The sequence below is a fragment of the Nomascus leucogenys genome, chromosome 15 (genome assembly GCF_006542625.1).
Source record: "Nomascus leucogenys isolate Asia chromosome 15, Asia_NLE_v1, whole genome shotgun sequence".
In the NCBI taxonomy this organism is placed as follows: domain Eukaryota; kingdom Metazoa; phylum Chordata; class Mammalia; order Primates; family Hylobatidae; genus Nomascus; species Nomascus leucogenys.
This window is the reverse complement of record NC_044395.1, coordinates 63,985,347-64,004,461: the sequence shown is the minus strand read 5'-3', so window position 1 is coordinate 64,004,461 and position 19,115 is coordinate 63,985,347. Positions and strand designations below refer to the sequence as shown.

Sequence of the window (19,115 nt, the reverse complement as noted above, 5' to 3'; positions counted from 1 at the left end):
GACTAAAGAGGTCTCCCTGACACAGAGCCTGTCAGGAGAGGTGGGGGACCTTAGAGGACCCAGGGACACAGGACCCTCTCCACTAAGCCTGGGGACCATGAAGTGGCCTGAGGGCACAAGTAGGGTAACTGAGTCAGGGGCATGAGACCCCAGGGCCCTGCCCCTAAATATGTAGGGGAGGTTGAGGAAAACAGACCAAAAGGGGATGCTTCCAGGCAGGAGGAAAAAGAATAGGATACCCCTAGGCAGGCCACCACCTTTGCTATGCAGATGGCCAAGGCTCTGTGGGGCTAAGGAACAGTGGGGTGGCATGGACAGGTCTCCCTCCCCAGGGCCTGGAACAGTCAGGTCTGCCAACACTAGAGTTAACTTCAAAACTGCTGTGCTCCGCATAATGGCTTCAGCAGGTATTCATGAACATTTTACATCTTACAAACACATAAACAGGTATTTATCTTAAGTAAACTCCATGATTATCACTGCTTAGGATAGGGCTAAAACAGGTATACATTTTTTAAATATTTTATTATTTTTTTTTATTTTGAGACAGAGTCTCCCTCCGTTGCCCCAGCTGGAGTGCAGTAGCGCAATCTTGGCTCACTGCAGCCTCCACCTCCCAAGTTCAAGCACGATTCTCTTGTCTCAGCCTCCCGAGTAGCTGGGACTACAGGTGCGTATCACCATGCCCAGCTAATTTTTGTATTTTTAGTAGAGATGTGGTTTTGCCATGTTGGCCAGGCTGGTCTTGAACTCCTGACCTCAAGTGATCCACCCACCTCAGCCACCCCAATTGCTAGAATTACAGGTGTGAGCGACCGCACCTAGACTTATTTTATTTTTGAGACAGGATCTTGCTCTGTTGCCCAGGCTGGAGTGTAGTAGTGCAATCATAGCTTACTGCAACCCCCAACTCCCAGGCTCAAGCAATCTTCCTGCCTCAGCCACCTGAGTAGCTGGAACTACAAGTGCATGCCACTGTGCCCAGCTAATTTTGTTATTTTTTGTAAAGACAGGGTCTCAGTATGTTGCCCAGGCTGGTCTCAAACTCCTGGCCTCAAGCAATCCTCCCACTTTGACCTCCCAAAGTGCTGAGATTATAGGCATAAGCCACGGCACCCAGCCCAAAAGTGATATTTAAAAAACAACCTTTAAGTAGCTAGCACTTCAGATGAAAGCATTGGCAAAAATGGCAGTGCTACTCAAACGACAATTTGAAACAAGAAAAAGAGACCACATAAACAGTGCTTACTGCATGCCAGGTATCCAAGCACTTTATATTAACTCATTAAAGCCTCACAGCAGCCCTAGCAGATACATATGATTGCTATCCCTGTTTTAAGATGAAGAAACTGAGATAAAGGGAGGTTAAATAACTTTCCAAAGCCACACACCTAAGAAGGAGGCAGTATGAATATAGTCTAGCCCTGTGCTGTCCAATAGCAGCCAGCAGTAGCCACACATGGCTGTTGGACATTTGAAATGTGGTCCCTGGAATATGATGTGCTAGATTTTGAACACAGTGGATTTTGAAGACTGCGCACAGAAGAAAAAAAGAATGCAAAATATCTCAATAATTTTCCCTATTGTTTACATGATGAAATATATTATTAACATTAATTTCACTTGGACAGTTTAAATTGCATTGTGGCTTACACTCTATTCGTACTGGAGACTGTAGCTCTCAGATATTTTTTTTAGACAGAGTCTCGCTCTGTCACCCGGGCTGGAGTGCAGTGGCACAATCTCTGCTCACCGCAACCTCTGCCTCTTGGGCTCAAGCAATTATCCCACGTCAGCCTCCCAAGTACCTGGGACTACAGGCTTGCGCCACCATGCCCGGCTAATTTTTCCATTTTTTTGTAGAGATGGGGTTTTGCCATGTTTCCCAGGCTGGTCTTGAGCTCCTGGGCTCAAGTGATCTACCTGCCTCTGCCTCCCAAAGTGCTGGGATTACAGGCGTGAGCCACCAGCCTGGCCATCCACTTTTAACCACTCCTCACTGCCTCTGAAAACACAAACTGAAGGCTGGGCGCAGTGGCTCATGACTGTAATCCCAGCACTTTGGGAGGCCGAGGCGGGTGGATCACCTGAGGTCAAGAGTTCGAGACCAGCCTGACTGTCTCTACTAAAAACAGAAAAAATTAGCTGGGCATGGTGGTGGGTGCCTGTAATCCCAGCTACTCGGGAGGCTGAGGCAGGAGAATCACTTGAACCTGAAAGGTTGCAGTGAGCCGAGATTGCACCATTGCAATCCAGCCTGGGCGACAGAGTGAGACTCCGGCTCAAAAACAAAAACAAAAACTGAGCACCTGCTATATACAGGCCAGGAACTGTGCTAAGGGTTTAACACAGATTGATAGATGATGGTCCCAACCACCCCACTGGAATGACCAGGTCTGGGAAACAGGAAACTACTTACCTCCCTGAGAAAACCCTGGCTTCCTACTGGGCCTCTCTCAAGTTCCTATTCCTGCACTAAGGGCATCTGGCTAAGATCAAAGACATGGTGACTCGGCACTGACACCTCTTTGGAACAGCCCTGTTCAAGGCACTGGAAGCATGAACCAGACCTCAGACCTGGACTGGCCCTCCAGGAACCTCAGGCTGGAAGGGATCAGATACCATCAGCCAGTGAAAACAGCCCATGGGGCCCTCAACCAGGCTGGGGTCAGGGAAGGCTTCCTGGAGAAAGTAGCATATTGGAAAAAGAAGTTCAGAGCAGTGCCCTGCTAAGCCACACTGCAGCCTGAGGCAAAGACAGAATCATCAGTACTGGTCTTCTCTTTATTTAAAATGTTAATGTTTTATATTTTGCTCATCATGGATTTTTGGCATTAATTTTCATTTTTTAAATGGCATTAAATATATACCTTGAATACTGACCTTTTTTAAACAAATAGTTATTGCTTTTACATTTTAGTTATCTTTTGTTTTTTTTGAGACAGGGAGGGTCTCGCTTTGTTGCCCAGGCTGGAGTGCAGTGGCATGATCATGGCTCACTGCAGCCTCAACCTCCTGGGCTCAAGTGATCCTCTCACCTCCCCCTCCCCAGTAGCAGGGACCACAGGATCTCATGACCAAACCCAGCTAATTACTGAGCTTTTTAGTACCCCCTCAAATTCTGTAACAGAGGCAAGTGCCTCACTTGCTCTACCCTAATCCAAGCCCTAGTTTGGAGGTTTAAGCCCCTCAGCTGCTATGACACATCGCTGAGTCCTCATCCTCAGGAAGGCAGGGATCTGGCAGAAGGGAGTGTCATCCTGTTGCGACAGCACAGCTAAGAGCTGAGGGGTTTCCCTCCTCTCCACCCCAAGGGCCCAGTCAGGCTTCAGCACCCCCACACCCCCATCCTGCCTCTCCTTCTCTCTCATATTCCTCCAGCGTCTCTCCTCTGTGCCAACTACAGCCCACTCCCGCTCAAAGCCTTTCCATGGTACCCAGTGCCTTCGAGAACTCCTTGGTCTGTCATTCAACTTCATCCAGCTCTGACGTTTACAGATGAAGAAACAAACACCCACAGGGAGGAAGTGACTTGCTCAAATTGTCGGTGACATACCCCAACCCCCAGCCAGACTGGGCTGGCCCTGTCCACGACTTCCTCCATGTCATTTCTCACACTAGGCACTGGCCTGGCAAACAGGGAGCCCCCAAAGTTGTCTGCTGACAATGAGTGAGTAAACCACATCCTTCCATCTTCAGGTGGCTCCAGGCCGCCTCCTCCAAAAAGTCTGCCCTGACTGCCCCCTCAAGCTCCTAGTCCTCTGAGGCTGAGCCCCACATCTCGGCACTGCTTCTGCTCTTTGGTTGCTTGTTTTGTGGGGGTCCACCTCCACCCAATCCCCCATGTATCCTGGAGTATCCTGAGAATCCATACCCCTTCTTATCTCCTCTGCTGTTCACAGTGGTGCCCAGGACCTGGCTGGGCTCACAGGTGCACTCAGTCCCAGTCCAGAGGTAAGGGTCGCCTGGAATCTCTAATTCTTGTCAGCCAGTCCTTCTTCACATCTGGCTTGAGTCTCCCTCTTGCTGGAACCAAAACTTTTGCCCTTCTGTCCTCTACCTACCATTTCAACCCCAAGGTCAGAGTTCAAATCTCATCACCCCTTCTCTGTCCCAGCCCAGCAACTCCACGGTAATATCTCTACCCACTACTGACTAGTGACCTGTTTCACCAGCCCAGCAAGAAGATGACCCAGAGCCTTAGCCAAAGACAGGCACCCTCCAGCTTCCTTCTTTCCCTAAATGCATACCATTTGGCAGCCATGTGCCCAGCCCCTGCTAGATTTTCTCCTTCATCTCATTTGTTCCTTTTCTTTTCTGAAACAGGGTCACTCTGTCACCCAGGCTGGAGTGCAGTGGTGTGATCTTAGCTCACTGCAACCTCAGCCTCCTGGGCTTAAGTGATCCTCCTACCTCAGCCTCTCCAGAGTAGCTGGGACTACAGGTGCATGCACCATGCCTGGCTATTATTTGTACTTTTTGTAGAGATGCGGTTTTGCCACGTTGCCCAGGCTGGTCTCGAACTCCTGAGTTCATGCGAGCCTCCCCTCTTGGCCTCCCAAAGTGCTGGGAGTACAGGCGTGAGCCACCGTGCCCAGCCCCTCATTCATTCTTATAACAATGCTAAGGCCGTGATTCTTCTCCATGTCAATGTCACGGAAGCTGTGTGAGGCAGAAACTCACCAGGTCACCTGCTGGAGCTCATGGGGACTTCAGAGGACATGACTGCTTCTGTCTGGTGAAGTAAGGGAGGCTTCTAGAAGGAACCCCTGACTTGGGCCTTGAAGGATAAGTAGGAGGTGGCCAGGTGGAGGCCATTCCAGGCAAAGGGGACTCAGTGTGCAAAGCCCAGGGACAGAAAAGGACCTGGTGAATTTGGCGACAGGAGATGTCAGTGGGGTAGGAACAGAAGATGTTTAGAGAGAGAGGCTCAATGGCTGGCCCTCCGTCACCTGCAGAGTCTCCTGACCGTGTGGGTGTGGCCCTCTCTTGAGGCCTCCCTGAGCCTGTTTTGCATTCTGATTTGCATGAGTCAGCCCTGGATCAGGGCAGCCTTAAAGGTCCTAACCCTTTCCACATCCAGCTCTGGAGTCCTCTTGGCCAGGCCGCCTCCCCTGATTGCATCCTCAGCTCCCCTCCACACAGGGCTCTGCCCTGAGTTCAAGGAAAGATCTAGCCCTACGGGGAGCAAGGAGGGGAGGAAGGCAGGCTACGGGTCCTAACTGAGGCCTCAGCTTGTCCACCACCACCTCCCTTATACAGCCTCATCCCCTACCCTGGGCCCAGCTGTCCCAGCACAGGCAGGCGGGGCAGTGACCCCAGAATCCAGACCTCAGGAAACTCCTCGGAGCTCCCCAACAGGAACCAAGAACATACACAGCCAGCTCTGGCCAGGCCTGGGTCTACAAACCACACCCCACCGGTACCACAAATGCACACCTCACACTACCTCAAAGGCCACACATCTCCCAAGGCCACACACACCTACCATCCCACCCAATGGCCACACCTCAGATCTGCCCTTTCCCACCACACACAGCTCCCTACCAGCAATTCAACTGCGTGCAACAACCCCACAGCCCAATACCCCACCCTTGGCCCCCTCCCCGGCCCAGTCACCAGGTGATACCTCTGCACAGGGCCCCTTCGGTCTGCTGCCCTCCTGGGCCTTCTCCAGGCTCCGCTCACTCAGGCAAGAGTCTTAGAGGCACTTCCGTAGATATGAGGAACTAGTGGGGGCTGGGTTCCCAGCCCAGAGGGTGCAGAAGTGGCCCCCACGCCTCTGCAGAAGCCACCTCCCTCCAGCCCTGCCAGGAAAGGCAGCAGGTACAGGCTTCGAGTGGGCAGCTGACCAATCCCTGGGCCAAGCAGCCTATTTTCCATCTCTCGGGGACTGGTGGCCGCCACATAACAGTCCCAGGAAGGCACACTGGGGTCTCCTGTCCTACTCCAGGCCACATCTCTGCCCTATAACTCTCCCTGGCACCAAGAGATTCCTGTCCTGGCCCATGTGTGGTGTGGCCTATCTTCTGGGGTCTCCGGAGTGCTGGTGGCTGATGGGGAGCAGCCCCTCAGGGCAGTGAGGACTGAGTGGGACCCCAGGGCCTGGGGGAATGAAGAGCTGCCTCAGCTAGCTGGTGGGGAGTTGGGGGTCTATCAGCAATGTCCCTGGGCTCCAGGCCTGGACCCCCTCCCCACCCAGTATGCAAGGCAAGTCTGGTTCCAGTCCTGGCTCCACCATTTCTTGTCTGAAGCCCTGGGCAAGTCACATCACGTTCTGAGCCTCAGTTTCCCCTCCACAAAGTAGAGCTGTCACTCCCTGCCTCCTAGAGCCTGGCACCCAGATGACCATGAAATGCCTCTGCACGTGTACTGGAGGCCAGCGTGCTCTTCTGCTCACTCCTCTGCCGTCAGGCAGTCACTTCCTGTCCCTAGCCCTCAGGTCTTGGCTAGTCCTGACCCTGGGTGCTAGGCTTGTAGCCAGGCTCTTGGCTAGACTCCCTCCACATCCTGAGGTTCTCGGTTACCCCAGACACCAATGACTACCACAGCCTACCTCCAGCCATGTCCCCCTGCGGAGCTCCAGACCAGACCTGACTCCACGGCATTCTGGAACTCCCCTGGAATGCCCCGGCACGGCACACTCCCATCATACAATGAACTCACCAGCTCCCCTTGGGGACTGTGGGGAGTGGGGGGAGAAGAGCTGTCTCCAACCCAGGTGGGGCCTTTAGGCAAATAAGAAAAAGATTCCTCTTCTTCCAGGAGCCCCACACCAAGGAAAGCAGCTGAGCAAGAAGAGGACAGACTGGGTTTCAGTCTTCCTTCTCCTGGCTCTCACTTCCACACACCTGCCAGGCACCTTTGAGCAGTGCACAACACGCACACCCACACACAGTGGACCTGGTGGGAGGCAGGACCTTTTAACAACCTTCCTGCAGCAACCCTACCAGCATCACCCTAATAAAATGCTAAACCACAGTTTTATTAATGACTAAGGGACATGAAAGACTAAGGGATAGTAGGCATTGCTGACGCCACTTTCAGGTCTCACGCTAACTCCAACCCCAATCTTGAAAGATTTTCACTTTCTACAACCTTCATGTCTGCACTGTTTCAAGTTTTCACAATTGAGTATCACTTTTATAATTAGAAAAAAATGATAAACATGTTTTAAGTCATTACAATTGAGTTTGTTCCAGTTTGCTCCCCAAAACCATCATTATAATGTAGCTTTATCATTTAAGTATAACATGTATAGATTACTAACAGAACTATTTTAAGAGAAACTGCTAATTTCCTAGGCCATCTGGATGGAAAATAAGAGACTGACACCCAAAGCCCCCTCCCTACCCCCGCCTTACCCTGCCAAGGGTCTAAGACAAAGCTAATCAAATAAGGTCTCCCTCCCAGGCACTGGTGGCCAGCAGCACAGAGTGTAGCCCTCGGACTTTCACATGGGAAATGGACTGAGGCTCATTAATAAACTTGAGATGCCAGGGTCCCTGAGGTTTGTCCTCAAGACACCATCAGACCCCACCCTGGCCCTGACTCTCACCCACCATAACTTAAGCCTCATCCAGGGGCCCCTCATGCCCAAGCCCCAACCCAAAAGAGGGTCAGGTAGGGAAGGAGGTGTGGGATGACTCAGGAATGTCTAACATACCTCACTTGCAAATAAATGAAGCTGAAAGTTAAATAGTTTGGTTTTAGGCTTTGTCAAAAAGTCTATCACATACTATGCCCCTCTGGCCCTACCACATACCCCCGGCCCCAAATGGGTCTGGGGACCACTGCCCCTTCCCCCAACTCCTTCCTGTTTACCATGTTTTGGGCACACCCCTGCCCTGCATCCACGCTGCCCCCATTCACCCCAGGCCTCTCAGCTTGCCTGGACTTCTGGGCCCTCCTGCCTCTGCCCCCTGCAACCAGGGCATACTCTAGCCCACTGGGCTCATCTAATACATGGCATAGCTCCTGACCCCAACCCTCCACAGCCCCACCCCAGGACCCTCCCCACTCTCCCAGTCCTCACCCTCGGCCTAGCTCAGGCCCTTCCCACTCAGAAAGGTGACTCAACCAGCCCCACACCTACAGAGACCTGGGGCGCTCCCACCACCAGCAAGACAGGGCTGTGGCCTGGCTCCCTGGCCCTCAGGCACAGACACACTCTACATGGGCTGGGGACTTCCCGTGGCAACTCCTCCCACAGAGGGCAAGGGGCAGCCTGAGGAGCCACAGGATGACTCCAGGAAGATCCTCCTGTGACCGCTGCCCCCAGGGGGAGCAGGAGGGGGACTCCGAACACCATAAATGAGGCAGAAACAGGAAGAGATGGGGCTGATCGCAGCAGGGTGGGAGTGCACAGGGCTGACCACAGAATCACAGGCAGCGGGAGTGGACAGACCCAGTGACACCACCGCTCAAGCTACAGACCCTCACCACGTGCCCTGGGGGCCGAGGGCCAGCACCCACCCTGCCCCAAGAGGGAAGGGGAGGCCGCCAGCTGACTCCTCTGTGAGCTCACTGGAAACCTAAAGCTCCTGCCCACCAAGGAGGAGGGACTTGGTGGGCTCCTCTGCACCCCAGAACTAGGGGCTCAGGGGAACAGGGACCCAGACCTGCCTACTCTCTAGATGGCCCCTGGAATGCAGAAGACAGAAGAAAAGGGGGTCCCTTACTGCTGGCACGTGAAAGGGGAAGCTGCCTGTGTTGGCTGGGGAGGGTGACCACATAGGTGGGGCTGGGACTAGGGCTAGAAGGGAAAGAGGGAGACAAGGGGACCAGCCCCACAGGCTTTGGCCTCCAATTTGATGTGTGACCTCAGTCTCCTAACTATATAATCAGACAAAAGCTAGGGAAGACTCCCTGACTCAGTCCCCCTCTCCATTCTCCAGCAGGCCCACAGGGAGCACTGGAATTTGCTCACCTGATCTGGCCACCCCTGCTTGCAGCAACAAAAGGTCGTGTTTATGCGGTGCTTACCGTCTACCCAGCACCACACTAAACATATCACATGGATTGCCTCAGAAAATCCTTCCAACAACCTAGCAAGCAGGTGGCTTCAGGCCATGTTACAGATTAGGAAACAGGCTCAGAGAGGTTAAGTAACTGGCTCAGTCACTCAGGAGCCAGAATCTGAATCAAGGGTCCTCTCAAGGGGACAGTGTGGAGACAGGTAGGGCCCAGGGAGGAGAAGGGGAGGTTAAGTGATAGAGGGAGAGGGAGGCTGAGTGCAGACTGAGAAGGGCCTTGAAGGCCATGCTAAGACCCTGGTCCTTACTGTCCAGACAACAGGAAGTCGTGGAGGACAGCAGGGTGCTCTGGTGATGGAGCACACTGTGACAGACAGGCAGCAGGCAGGGGTTCCTCCTGCTGTGGGATTTGGGAATTCATCTAACTTCTCTGAGCCTCAGTTTCCTCATCTGTGTAATGGAATTAGGATAGCTCCACCTTGCAGGCTTGTGAGGGAGGGATGAAGCAGATCTCAAATCTGATCAGTTCTCACTCCCCAGTGACTTGCCACCTCCCTCAGAGTAAAAGCCAAAGCTAGCAGCCAGCCTGCCAGGCCTGTGGAACCTGTCCCTCTGTGCCCCCACTCAACTGCTGGGTCCCGAGCTCCTTCTGGCTGGAATGTTCTTGCCCAGGCATCTCCATGACTCCTCATACCCATTGGGGCACCTCCTCAAATGCAAGGCCTTTCTTCCCTGACCACTCTATCCTAAAAAGCACCCCATTAGCCTCTATCTCCTTACTCTGTTTCCTTTTTCAGCATCCCACTTATCACTACCAGACACTGCCTTACATGGATATTTGTTAAAGTCAGACTCTTTAACTGAGAGGCACAGACCTTGTCTTATTCACAATTGTATCTTCCATGGCTAGGACAACATCTAGAAAATGCTCAATCGATAATATTTGTGAAATGTATGAATGGAAATCTACAAAGGCCTGGCTTGCAGGCATATTGAGCAGGCACTCAATATGTGGCACCTTCCAGTGTTTTCAGCCTTTGCTGCTCACCCTTCTGAAGTGCCCCCACCCCCAACCCCCACCTCAAATCCCTCCCCAGGAAGCCTCCTGAGCCACAGTGGCTGTGGCTGGACACACACAGAGAGGCAAGAAGAGGGTGGCCAGGGGCAGGGTCTGCAGAGGGCTGGACTGGGAGGCCTTCGGTCAGGGCCTGACCCCAGCTGACCCTGCTCAGGAGGCTTGGGACAGGGGCTGCTTGGAGAGATGGGCAGAGCGAGGGACAGTTGGAGGTGTCAAGGTTCAGCCTGGAGGTCTAGGAGTTGGAGATTGACTCTGAGGCTCCCCGGCACCCTCCATGGCAAGGCCTGCCCCTTCTCTTGACCTCTGAGGCTGCCCCAGCACTTGCTGCTGGGCCGGCCCCGTAAACACTGCTGGGGATGCCCTCACTCACACAGAGGAAGTGTGACTCTCAGACCCCCTCAACCATTCCCCAGACCAGGGCAGGATCACCCCAGACTTCTAGGAGTCTCTGAGACCAACCCCCAGCCCTCAGGCAGGGGCTACCTCTCCTGCCTGCCTACCCCTCACCTGACCCCCCATTACCCAGTGGGGCTCAAGGGGCTTCCACCCACTGGCTCCTACCACCTGCCCCTCCCCTCTGGTCTCATTTCCTCCACTCTCATGCTCCAACACCAGCACTTCACCACCAAGCCTTTGCTTACCCGGTTCCCTTTGCCTAGAACATCTTTCTCTACCTCACCCTGCAAGCTCAAGTGCTGCCTGCTCGAGGAAGCAGTCTCTGACTCCCACAGTCACAGCCCTGATCACACCAGATGTCACCATCTGTGACTATGTCTGTCACATACATACTGTCTCACCCCCAACCCTGGTGGGTACTTTCTCAGGCAAGACCAGGGATACCTGTGTCCCAAAGGTGGCACACAGTGAATATCTGTTGACTGAATGAACATTTCCCAATTTTACACATGGAGAGCCACGCAAATGACAACTTGCCACTGCAAATCAGTGGCCAAAGTGTGGCCAGAACCCAGCCTCCAGCCTCCCAGTAAGAGGTGCCTCCCATTCTACCCAGTCCCACCCAGTTATAGTTCTACTATAGTACTACTACCCAGCCCTGCCTTCTCGACCAGTACCACACAACCCAACCACCTGCTCCTTAGGCACTTAAGAACCACCAAATCAACCTTCCACATTTCTAGAAATGAAAGTAAGTCCCAGTCCCAGAAGGGGCAAGAACCTAGCCAGGGCCACACGGGCAAGTCAGGACCATGACTCAGACCTTGGCCCCCGAGCCTGAGCTCAGATATCTCCAGCAGCCTGTTCCTTGGAAGAACTGGGGAGGGGGCCTCAGGCAACATTAGAGATACTGGAGCAACCTCCCTCCCCCACCCCCCACATATCTCCAAGTGGGCTAAGCCAGTTCTGCACTGAGAAATGTGGGTTTTCAGGCCACAGGCAGTAGAGGCAAATGAGTGTCCTGGTTCATGTCCGTGGAACAGAAACTGGAACAGAACCACGAGACACCCCCTGGATCTTCAGACTCCCTAGGCTTAGCATGTCCATCTTCAGAGCCAAGAAAGAGAGAGAAGGAAGAGAGCAGCCCCAGGCAGAGCAGGGGAGGGAAGCCTTTAGCCAAGGCTCTGGTATCCCTTCACCAAGCACGGAAGCCGCTACCCCAGAGCTTTCCTGTTATCATCTGGAAAAGTGTCAGTCTCCAACTCTGCTCCTGGAGTGGAGAGGGGTGGCCCATTCTCCCTACCAGGTGCACTGTGGCCACTGGGAACAAACTTGCATTTAACCTGCAAACCCACACAGCAGCCCACCAGGATAAAGGTCCCCGCTAAAGAGACCGAGAGACCAATTTCTTTTTTTTTTTTTTTTTTTTTTTTGAGATGGAGTCTTGCTCTATCTGTCGCCCAGGCTGGAGTGCAGTGGCTTGATCTTGGCTCACTGCAAGCTCCGCCTCCCGGGTTCACGCCATTCTCCTGCCTCAGCCTCCCAAGTAGCTGGGACTACAGGTGCCTGCCACCACGCCCGGCTAATTTTTTTTTTTTTTTTTTTTTTTTTTTTTTTGTATTTTTAGTAGAGACGGGGTTTCACCGTGTTAGCCAGGATAGTCTTGATCTCCTGACCTCGTGATCCGCCTGCATCGGCCTCCCAAAGTGCTGGGATTACAGGCGTGAGCCACCATGCCTGGCCACCTGAGAGACCAAGTTTTAAGTGGGTGAAAGCCTTGCCCAGCTCACACATCAAGGGGTGCAGAACTGGGCCCCTCCTACCCCAACCCATGAGGAATGCTGACCATACCCGCATGGAGTACCCACTGGAGGGATGTGCTGCAGGCCAGGGCTGGGAAGCATGACCCCGCCAGGAGCCTGGCCAGGCAGTCTTCCAGGAGGACACTCCTGTGTCCCAAAGGGCACCTGTGTCATGTCCCAAAGGTGGAGAGGACCAGGGGCCACACCTGGAATCTTAGCTGTCAGTGCCCTTCTCCTGGATGACTGCCTGGCTGGGCTCCTGGCTGGGTTGTGCTTCTCTGAGGAGCAGAGCTGCTCCTGACCTGCAGCCTCTTGAGTGCAGCTGCTGTGCCCACAGGCCCAGACAGCACCGGAAACAGCTGGGGGTGGTAGCTCCTAAGTCCCTCAACCAAGCCCAGCCTTCTATACCCTAAGGCAGAGCCATACCTCCCCTCAGGCTCCTGATCTCTGTCTACGACCTTCTGCAGAAGCTCCTGAGCCTGGCTCTGACCCTTCAAGGCTTAACCTGGGTCTGCTGAGCCACATCCCGTACTGGCCCCGATGGCCAGCAGTGTGACCCTGACCTTGCTCTTTGAATTAGCCAGCCACCAGCCCTCCCCAAGCCTCTCCACAAACCCGCCCTAGTGTCCACGGGAACAGCCCCACTACAACCCATGAATGCAGAAGGGGCCTGGCCCATCTCTCGCCACTGCCAAGATAACTGAGTGCCCCTCTGCTACCACCTAGTCTGTAGGGTTCCCAGATTTCTTGAAGGGGAGACAGCCGGGTGTGTGCTGGGGGTGGTAGATGCAGGGAGCACCCGGCGCCTGGAGACCAGCTGTGCCTCTGACCCACCAGCCAGCACTGAGAAACTCTCCAGGCCTCAGCCGTCTGCACCAACCTGGCTGAAGCATGGCACATGCCTCAGCCTCAACTCAGGGGTGACCCAGCCCAACTCAAGGCTTTTTAGACTCTCGGAACCTAGAATTTCAGAAATTCAGAAGCTGGGACTCACAGGCACATAAAACCCTAAAATCCTCGAATCTCACCAGCCTAGAATCTCAGACTCGGAATCTTAAAATTCCAGCTGCTCAGTGTGAAGAGTAGAAGGGAGTGGAGAGGAGTGGAACAGCCCCCTCCCCCTCTCATCTGCCCAATTTGGTTGGTTTCTGTCCTGACCTGTTGACACCTGGGGGCTGGTAAGCCTGGGGGATCCCCAGAGCTGCTCCTTACTGCCCCTCCCTGAAGCTCCAGGGAAGTTGAGTACAGTAAAGATAAATGCCCAGCCAAAGGTCTCTCACTGAGCTAGAGGCCTGAGGCAGACCCTGGGTTCCTGACTCTGCACCTGACTATAGGCAGACCCCTGCCCTATGCATTACGGGTTGGGGAGGAGAGAGGGGGATGTCCAGGGTGGGGCAGTGCTCACTGGGCCAGTAGGAAAGCTGGCAGGGGAGACCCTGGCACCTGGAAAGCCGAAATGCAGTGGCAGCTCAGCCTTGCTCCTGGTCTTCTGTCTCGGGGGTTAAGCCACCCCAGCACTGGCCTGGCCAGAAGGAGGCAGGGCCAGCCCAAGCTCCCCCAGGGCCACTGACAGCCAAGATTCCAGGTGTGGCCCCTGGTTCTGCCCTGAGAATGGGGATAGAGGAGTGGCCCTCCTGATCTTTTCCCACCCTCTTGGCTTTACCTTTGCCCTCACAACAGTGAGGATAAGGACAGGAGGGAGATTTTAACACATCCCCTCAGGAAGGACTCTCTGATGCCTGAATCTTCCTCTGGGCCCCTCTGACCCTGAGCCCCACACACTCGACCATAGGTGGTCCCTGTCTCTGGGCTCTGGAACCATGTTTCCGGGGTTGTTCAGTTACTGACATCCTGCTGTAGTAAAGCCCCGGCACCCTAACAGGATCAGGCTCCCGATTTGGTCAGGGAGAAAAGACTTGGGCCTTGTAACAAGGCAGTGTGGGCGGGGTCTGAAGGAAGCTCAGCACTTCAGGAAGCCCCAACCAGGCCTCAAGCAGAGAGGTAGAATGCAGGACTCAGAGTGCCCTGCCAGGGTTCCAGGGCCCGCTCTTGCTTTCCTTGGCTGAGAGACTGCAGGCAAGTCACCACCTTCTACTGGCCTTAGTCTCATCAGCAAAATGGGGTCTGGGAGAACCACTGTATGAACGAGAGCCAAGGTGGATAGGACAATAGCAGAAACCAGACCTCCACAAGACGCTTATCCCAGGGCCAGGGCCACGGGTGCTCAGGATTTGACAGCAATTAGTCCAGTCTGCAAGCAGGATACCCCTGTACCCTTGAGGGCACCCCAGATCCACAGTTGGCCACCAGCAATGTCACCTGACCAGGTGGCCCTCTAGTCTCTGCCTATCACTGACTAGGCATTCCCAGGGTAGGACTGGGTTTAGATCTCCTCTGTCTGCAATGCCTCCCAGTGCTTGTGGTTTTCACTGTGAAGCAATGGAAATGTAGATTCCCAGCTATTCTATGTAATGGATGATCTTGGACAAATCACTTAACTTCTTGGGACCTCAGTTTCCTCATGTGTAAAATGGGAATGGTGCCTACCTCAGAAGACTATTTTGAGGATTAAATGAATTCAGTATATAAAGTGCTTAGCACACTGCCTGGCACATAGTCAGCTTCCAAGAAACAATAGCTACTGCTACTATTATTACTACTATTAAATAATGATTTGTTGGCCGGGCCCAGTGGCTCACACCTGTAATCCCAGCACTTTGGGAGGCCGAGGCGGGCGGATCACGAGGTCAGGAGTTCAAGACCATCCTGGACAACATGGTGAAACCCCGTCTCTACTAAAAATACAAAAATTAGCTGGGTATGGTGGCGCGTGCCTGTAATCCCAGCTACTCGGGAGGCTGAGGCAGGAGAATTGCTTGAACGCGGGAGGCGGAGGTTGCAGTGAGCCGAGATTGCGCCACTGCACTCGAGCCTGGGCAACAGAGCAAGACTCCATCTCAAAAAAAAAAAAAAAAAAAAAAGATTTGTTATTGAACTGGTCACTTAACTCCACGTCCCCTCCCAGCCACTCTCTGACTGTCCCAGTGGTCAGTCTGTCCCAGATGACCTAATTATGGGACAGGCTCTTCCCCTCTGTACTATGGCCCAAGGATGAGAAAGAGAGACATTCCACAGGAAGGCCATGTGGAAGACAATCCATGCATTGCCCCCCACCATCTTTCACATCTGGGCTCATCTGCCTGCAGCTGGAACTGACCTCCTCAGATCCCTGGTTGGAATGTACATACAGTCTGGGGGCCTGGCCAGGGGTGGGGGGAGGTGGAAAAAATGTTATCTCTGATCAGAGCTGGGGACACTGGGGTTGATTCAGTGGCAGCCTCTGAGTTTTGTGGGGCATGCACATTGGACAGGGATGTCTCCCCACCCACCAAATCCTCATGCTGTTCAGACCCCTGGAGTGGCCACCCTTAGCACAGAACTCCTTTCTAAAATATAACACCTGTCTGCACAGGGCTGTGGAGGGTGCTGACTCTAACCTGCCCAAAACCAGAGAAAGAAATGAGAAGAGCTGCCTGAGGGACTGGACTCTGCTCCAGAGGTGGGGCTGGGTCAGCTCAGCTGGGGTCACACACTGTTCAAGGCTGCCTCGGTCACCACCCGGGGAAAGCACCTCACTCAGCCCTGGGAGGTGCTCAAAGAGTAAGATCAAAGTGAAGTCAGACAAAGGAGGCAATGAACACCTGGGTCTTGACCCTGTCTCTCTACCACCCTCCCAATGTATTCTTACGCAAGTTACTTAGCCTCTCTGTGCCTCAGTTTCCTTATCTGTAGAATGTTACCTAATTTCTTGGGTTATTGGCAGGGTGAAATTGGTTAATATGCATAAAACTGTTTACAACAGTGCTATAGGCATGTTTGCTGACCTCATTCTCGCTGATGTTATTACTCAGCTTTGTCTAAGGCTGTTACTTGCACTATGATATTGGAAGGTGATGCTCGTCTTATGCTCTTATGCAATTATGTAAATCATTAGATGACAAATGTGCAGTGTCCAGCACACAGCAGGTACTCAACAAAGAATGTTCTCTCTCCTGGCCGGGAGTGGTGGCTCACGCCTGTAACTCCAGCACTTCTGGAGGCCGAGGCAGGCGGATCACGAGGTCAGGAGATTGAGACCATCCTGGCTAACAAGATGAAACCCCGTCTCTACTAAAAATACAAAAATTAGCTGGGCGTGGTGGCGGGCACCTGTAGTCCCAGCTACTCAGGAGGCTGAGGCAGGAGAATGGCACGAACCCAGGAGCGAGAACCGAGATTGTGCCACTGCACTCCAGCCTGGGCAACAGAGCGAGACTCCGTCTCAAAAATAAATAAATAAATAAATAAATAAAAAGTTCCCTCTCCCTCTCTCCCCTTTCCCCCAGAGAGGCCAGACTAGGAGACAGAACCTGTCCTGACCCCCACCAGGGGTCTCTGTGTGATCCTACCCTCATCTCTAGCTCTTGGCCTCAGTCTCCCCATCTGTGAAAGAAGCTTCTAGGCCAAGTGGTCTCTAAGTGTCCATGGCCATATCTGCTCCAGCCTGTCCCCCACCCTTGTTCCCTCCTTCTTTCCCCATTTCCTACTGCATCCCCTCCTGATGTGACAGAACCCTTGGGAGCCTGAAGCGGGGTAGAGGGGACAGCTGGTGAACAAGAATCACCAGACCTCAAGGAGCCCAGGGCCCGGTCCAGGCCCCCAAGGGTTAAGACCCAGAGTGAGGGGCGGGGGGCCAGGGTCAGCGCTGGACAGGCGGGCCTAGAGCCCAGGGCCTGCCTCCCCTCCCCCTACCCTGGGAACAGAGGCCACTTGTTTGGGCAGTGGCGGGTGGCTTTGAGCTCAGCCAAGGGAGAGTTGGGTGGGAAGGAGAGAGGGCTCCGGAAAATGGAAGGGACTCCCCACCTCCAGCCGATGCCGTAGGCCTGGTCCACCACTAGCCCCCAGTACTCTCAGACACCCCCCCAACCCCTCTAAACTGACCCCTTCCCCTGGGTTCTCTCTTTCATTCAAACTCTCAATGCTGGAGACAGGACTTAGCAGATAGGCCTGACTATTGCCCCAGCATCTTAGCAGATAGGCCTGACTATTGCCCCAGCACCGTCTCTCTTTGGGGCATGAGGCCAGGGCTGATCACTCCATCCTGCAGATGGGGAAATGGAGGCTCTGAGGAATTTGGGGACTTGTAGAGTCACATAGTGATTGGTGGCTGCACAAGGACTCGGGGCCCCAGGTCCCAGTGATCCCCATGGCTCTGCAGGCCCCATCCCCACAGAGCTCCAAGGAGACCCTTCCTAAGCTGTGCCATTACACAAGACTGAAGCCTGGGCAGGAAGGAGGGGCAACAGCAGCCCATCTCTGAAACCTGAAGTCCCAAAGGATCTGGGGATTTGAATGAGGAGGAAGCTTCTAGAGGGTTGGGAAGAGGATTAACAATCTGTACAAAAAGCTGAGGCTGGATGTGTGAAGCATGGCTGGAGCCCAGGTGGTGGGGGCATAAAGCTGGGGTTGAGTGGGAGGCCAGAATGCAAAACAAAACCCGGGGGCAATCAGGGCCCTGGTGGCCTCTGCCCCCTCCACCTCATCAGTCACCAGTACTCTGCCTGGGACACCCCCTTCCTAAACTACTCCAATATGAAAGTAGCCAATGGGCAGGCAAGGTCCCCAGGCCCAGCCCTGACAATCCCCAGCCAGGCATGGGACACAGGATGAGTTCTCTCTACACCTCTGCCAGCCACACCCATCTTTCTGCCATTCCTCAGACACAGCATCCAAATTCCTGACTTTGCACAAGCTACGCCCCCGCCTTTGGAGGGTCCTTATCCTTGTAAATTGCCACTTAACTGCCAAGCCCATTCCAGTCATCCCCTCCCCTGGGCCCTGCACCTGTCCACACCTGTCTTCAAGGCTCTGCTGGGCTCCTTCTACCCTGTGATGATCTTGCTGGGCGGTCTCTCCCAGCCTGGCCTCTGGGTACTCTCCACGAACAGGTATCACGAGTGCCTCAGTCTGGGACCCTGGGACCCACCAGAGAGTCAAATCCTTCCGAGTACCCCCAGGTGTCTGGCCGTGAAGCACCCCCCTCCCACCTATCTGGGATCAGGGAAGGCTCCCCAGGACATGGGATGTGGGGGAAGGGAAGGTATATAGCAGAAACCACAGTGTGATGGCTTCTGGCCCTATTCCCCCCCTCCCCCCCGGCCCTGCACCAAACACCCATCCCCTGCCCCCAGGCTGCACCCCAAGCCTGCTCTCTCCAGGCCCAACCACCCCACTCCCAGCGTGACCCCATTCCCTGAACACATACTTCCTTCTACCAGCAACTGGGCCAGGTAGGGGCTCTGGGGAAGCCATGCCCCATTTACTGGTGGGGAATTGAGATGCAGAGGCCGGAAGTAGCCTGCCCAAGGTCACTGGAGCCCCAGGCCCAGGGCATAGGGTCGTACAGACCTCCAGAAATGTAAGGGTCTCCGCGGCCAACGAGGTGGGAGGCTTCACTTCACAGATGGGAACCCCAAGGCGCCCGAGGGCGGCTGACTCCAGAGACCCTTCAGGTCAAAGGGCTACGGGCTGGAAGCCCCGGGTCCCGCTGGTTCACCCCCCTCCCTACCGTCTCTGGCCGGCTCGCTTATCCTCAGGAGGCGACCCCCACCACCACGCCCAAAAAGGTAAACAGACAAGATGACCCGGGGAAGCAGAAGCAGCGCGCGGCCTCGGCGTTCCTTTCTGCAGAATGGGGAAACTGCAGGCCAATGTGGCGAGGGGCCTGCAGACGGGGAGGCTCCGGCAGCCGCACTGACCTGTTTTGAGTAAAGACTCCACGCGGGGACCAGGCGTACCGGCGCCGCCACCGACTTACACCGCCGC

The 19,115-nt window shown here is 54.3% G+C and overlaps 1 protein-coding gene across 7 annotated transcripts in view; it reads right to left on the bottom strand.

The window, feature by feature from the left end:
- ARAP1 (ArfGAP with RhoGAP domain, ankyrin repeat and PH domain 1) overlaps positions 1-19,115 on the bottom strand; it is a 68,125-nt gene extending 49,010 nt beyond the window's left edge. For 5 of the 7 annotated variants that reach the window (XR_004033612.1, XR_004033611.1, XM_030829082.1 and 2 more), the window contains exon 1: positions 19,049-19,115. The gene's annotated coding sequence lies outside the window, so the exon portion shown is untranslated. Of the gene's footprint in view, positions 1-5,629; positions 5,665-18,144; positions 18,199-19,048 lie in introns of those variants that run through there. The other 2 variants (XM_030829083.1, XM_030829084.1) reach the window with 2 other exon arrangements.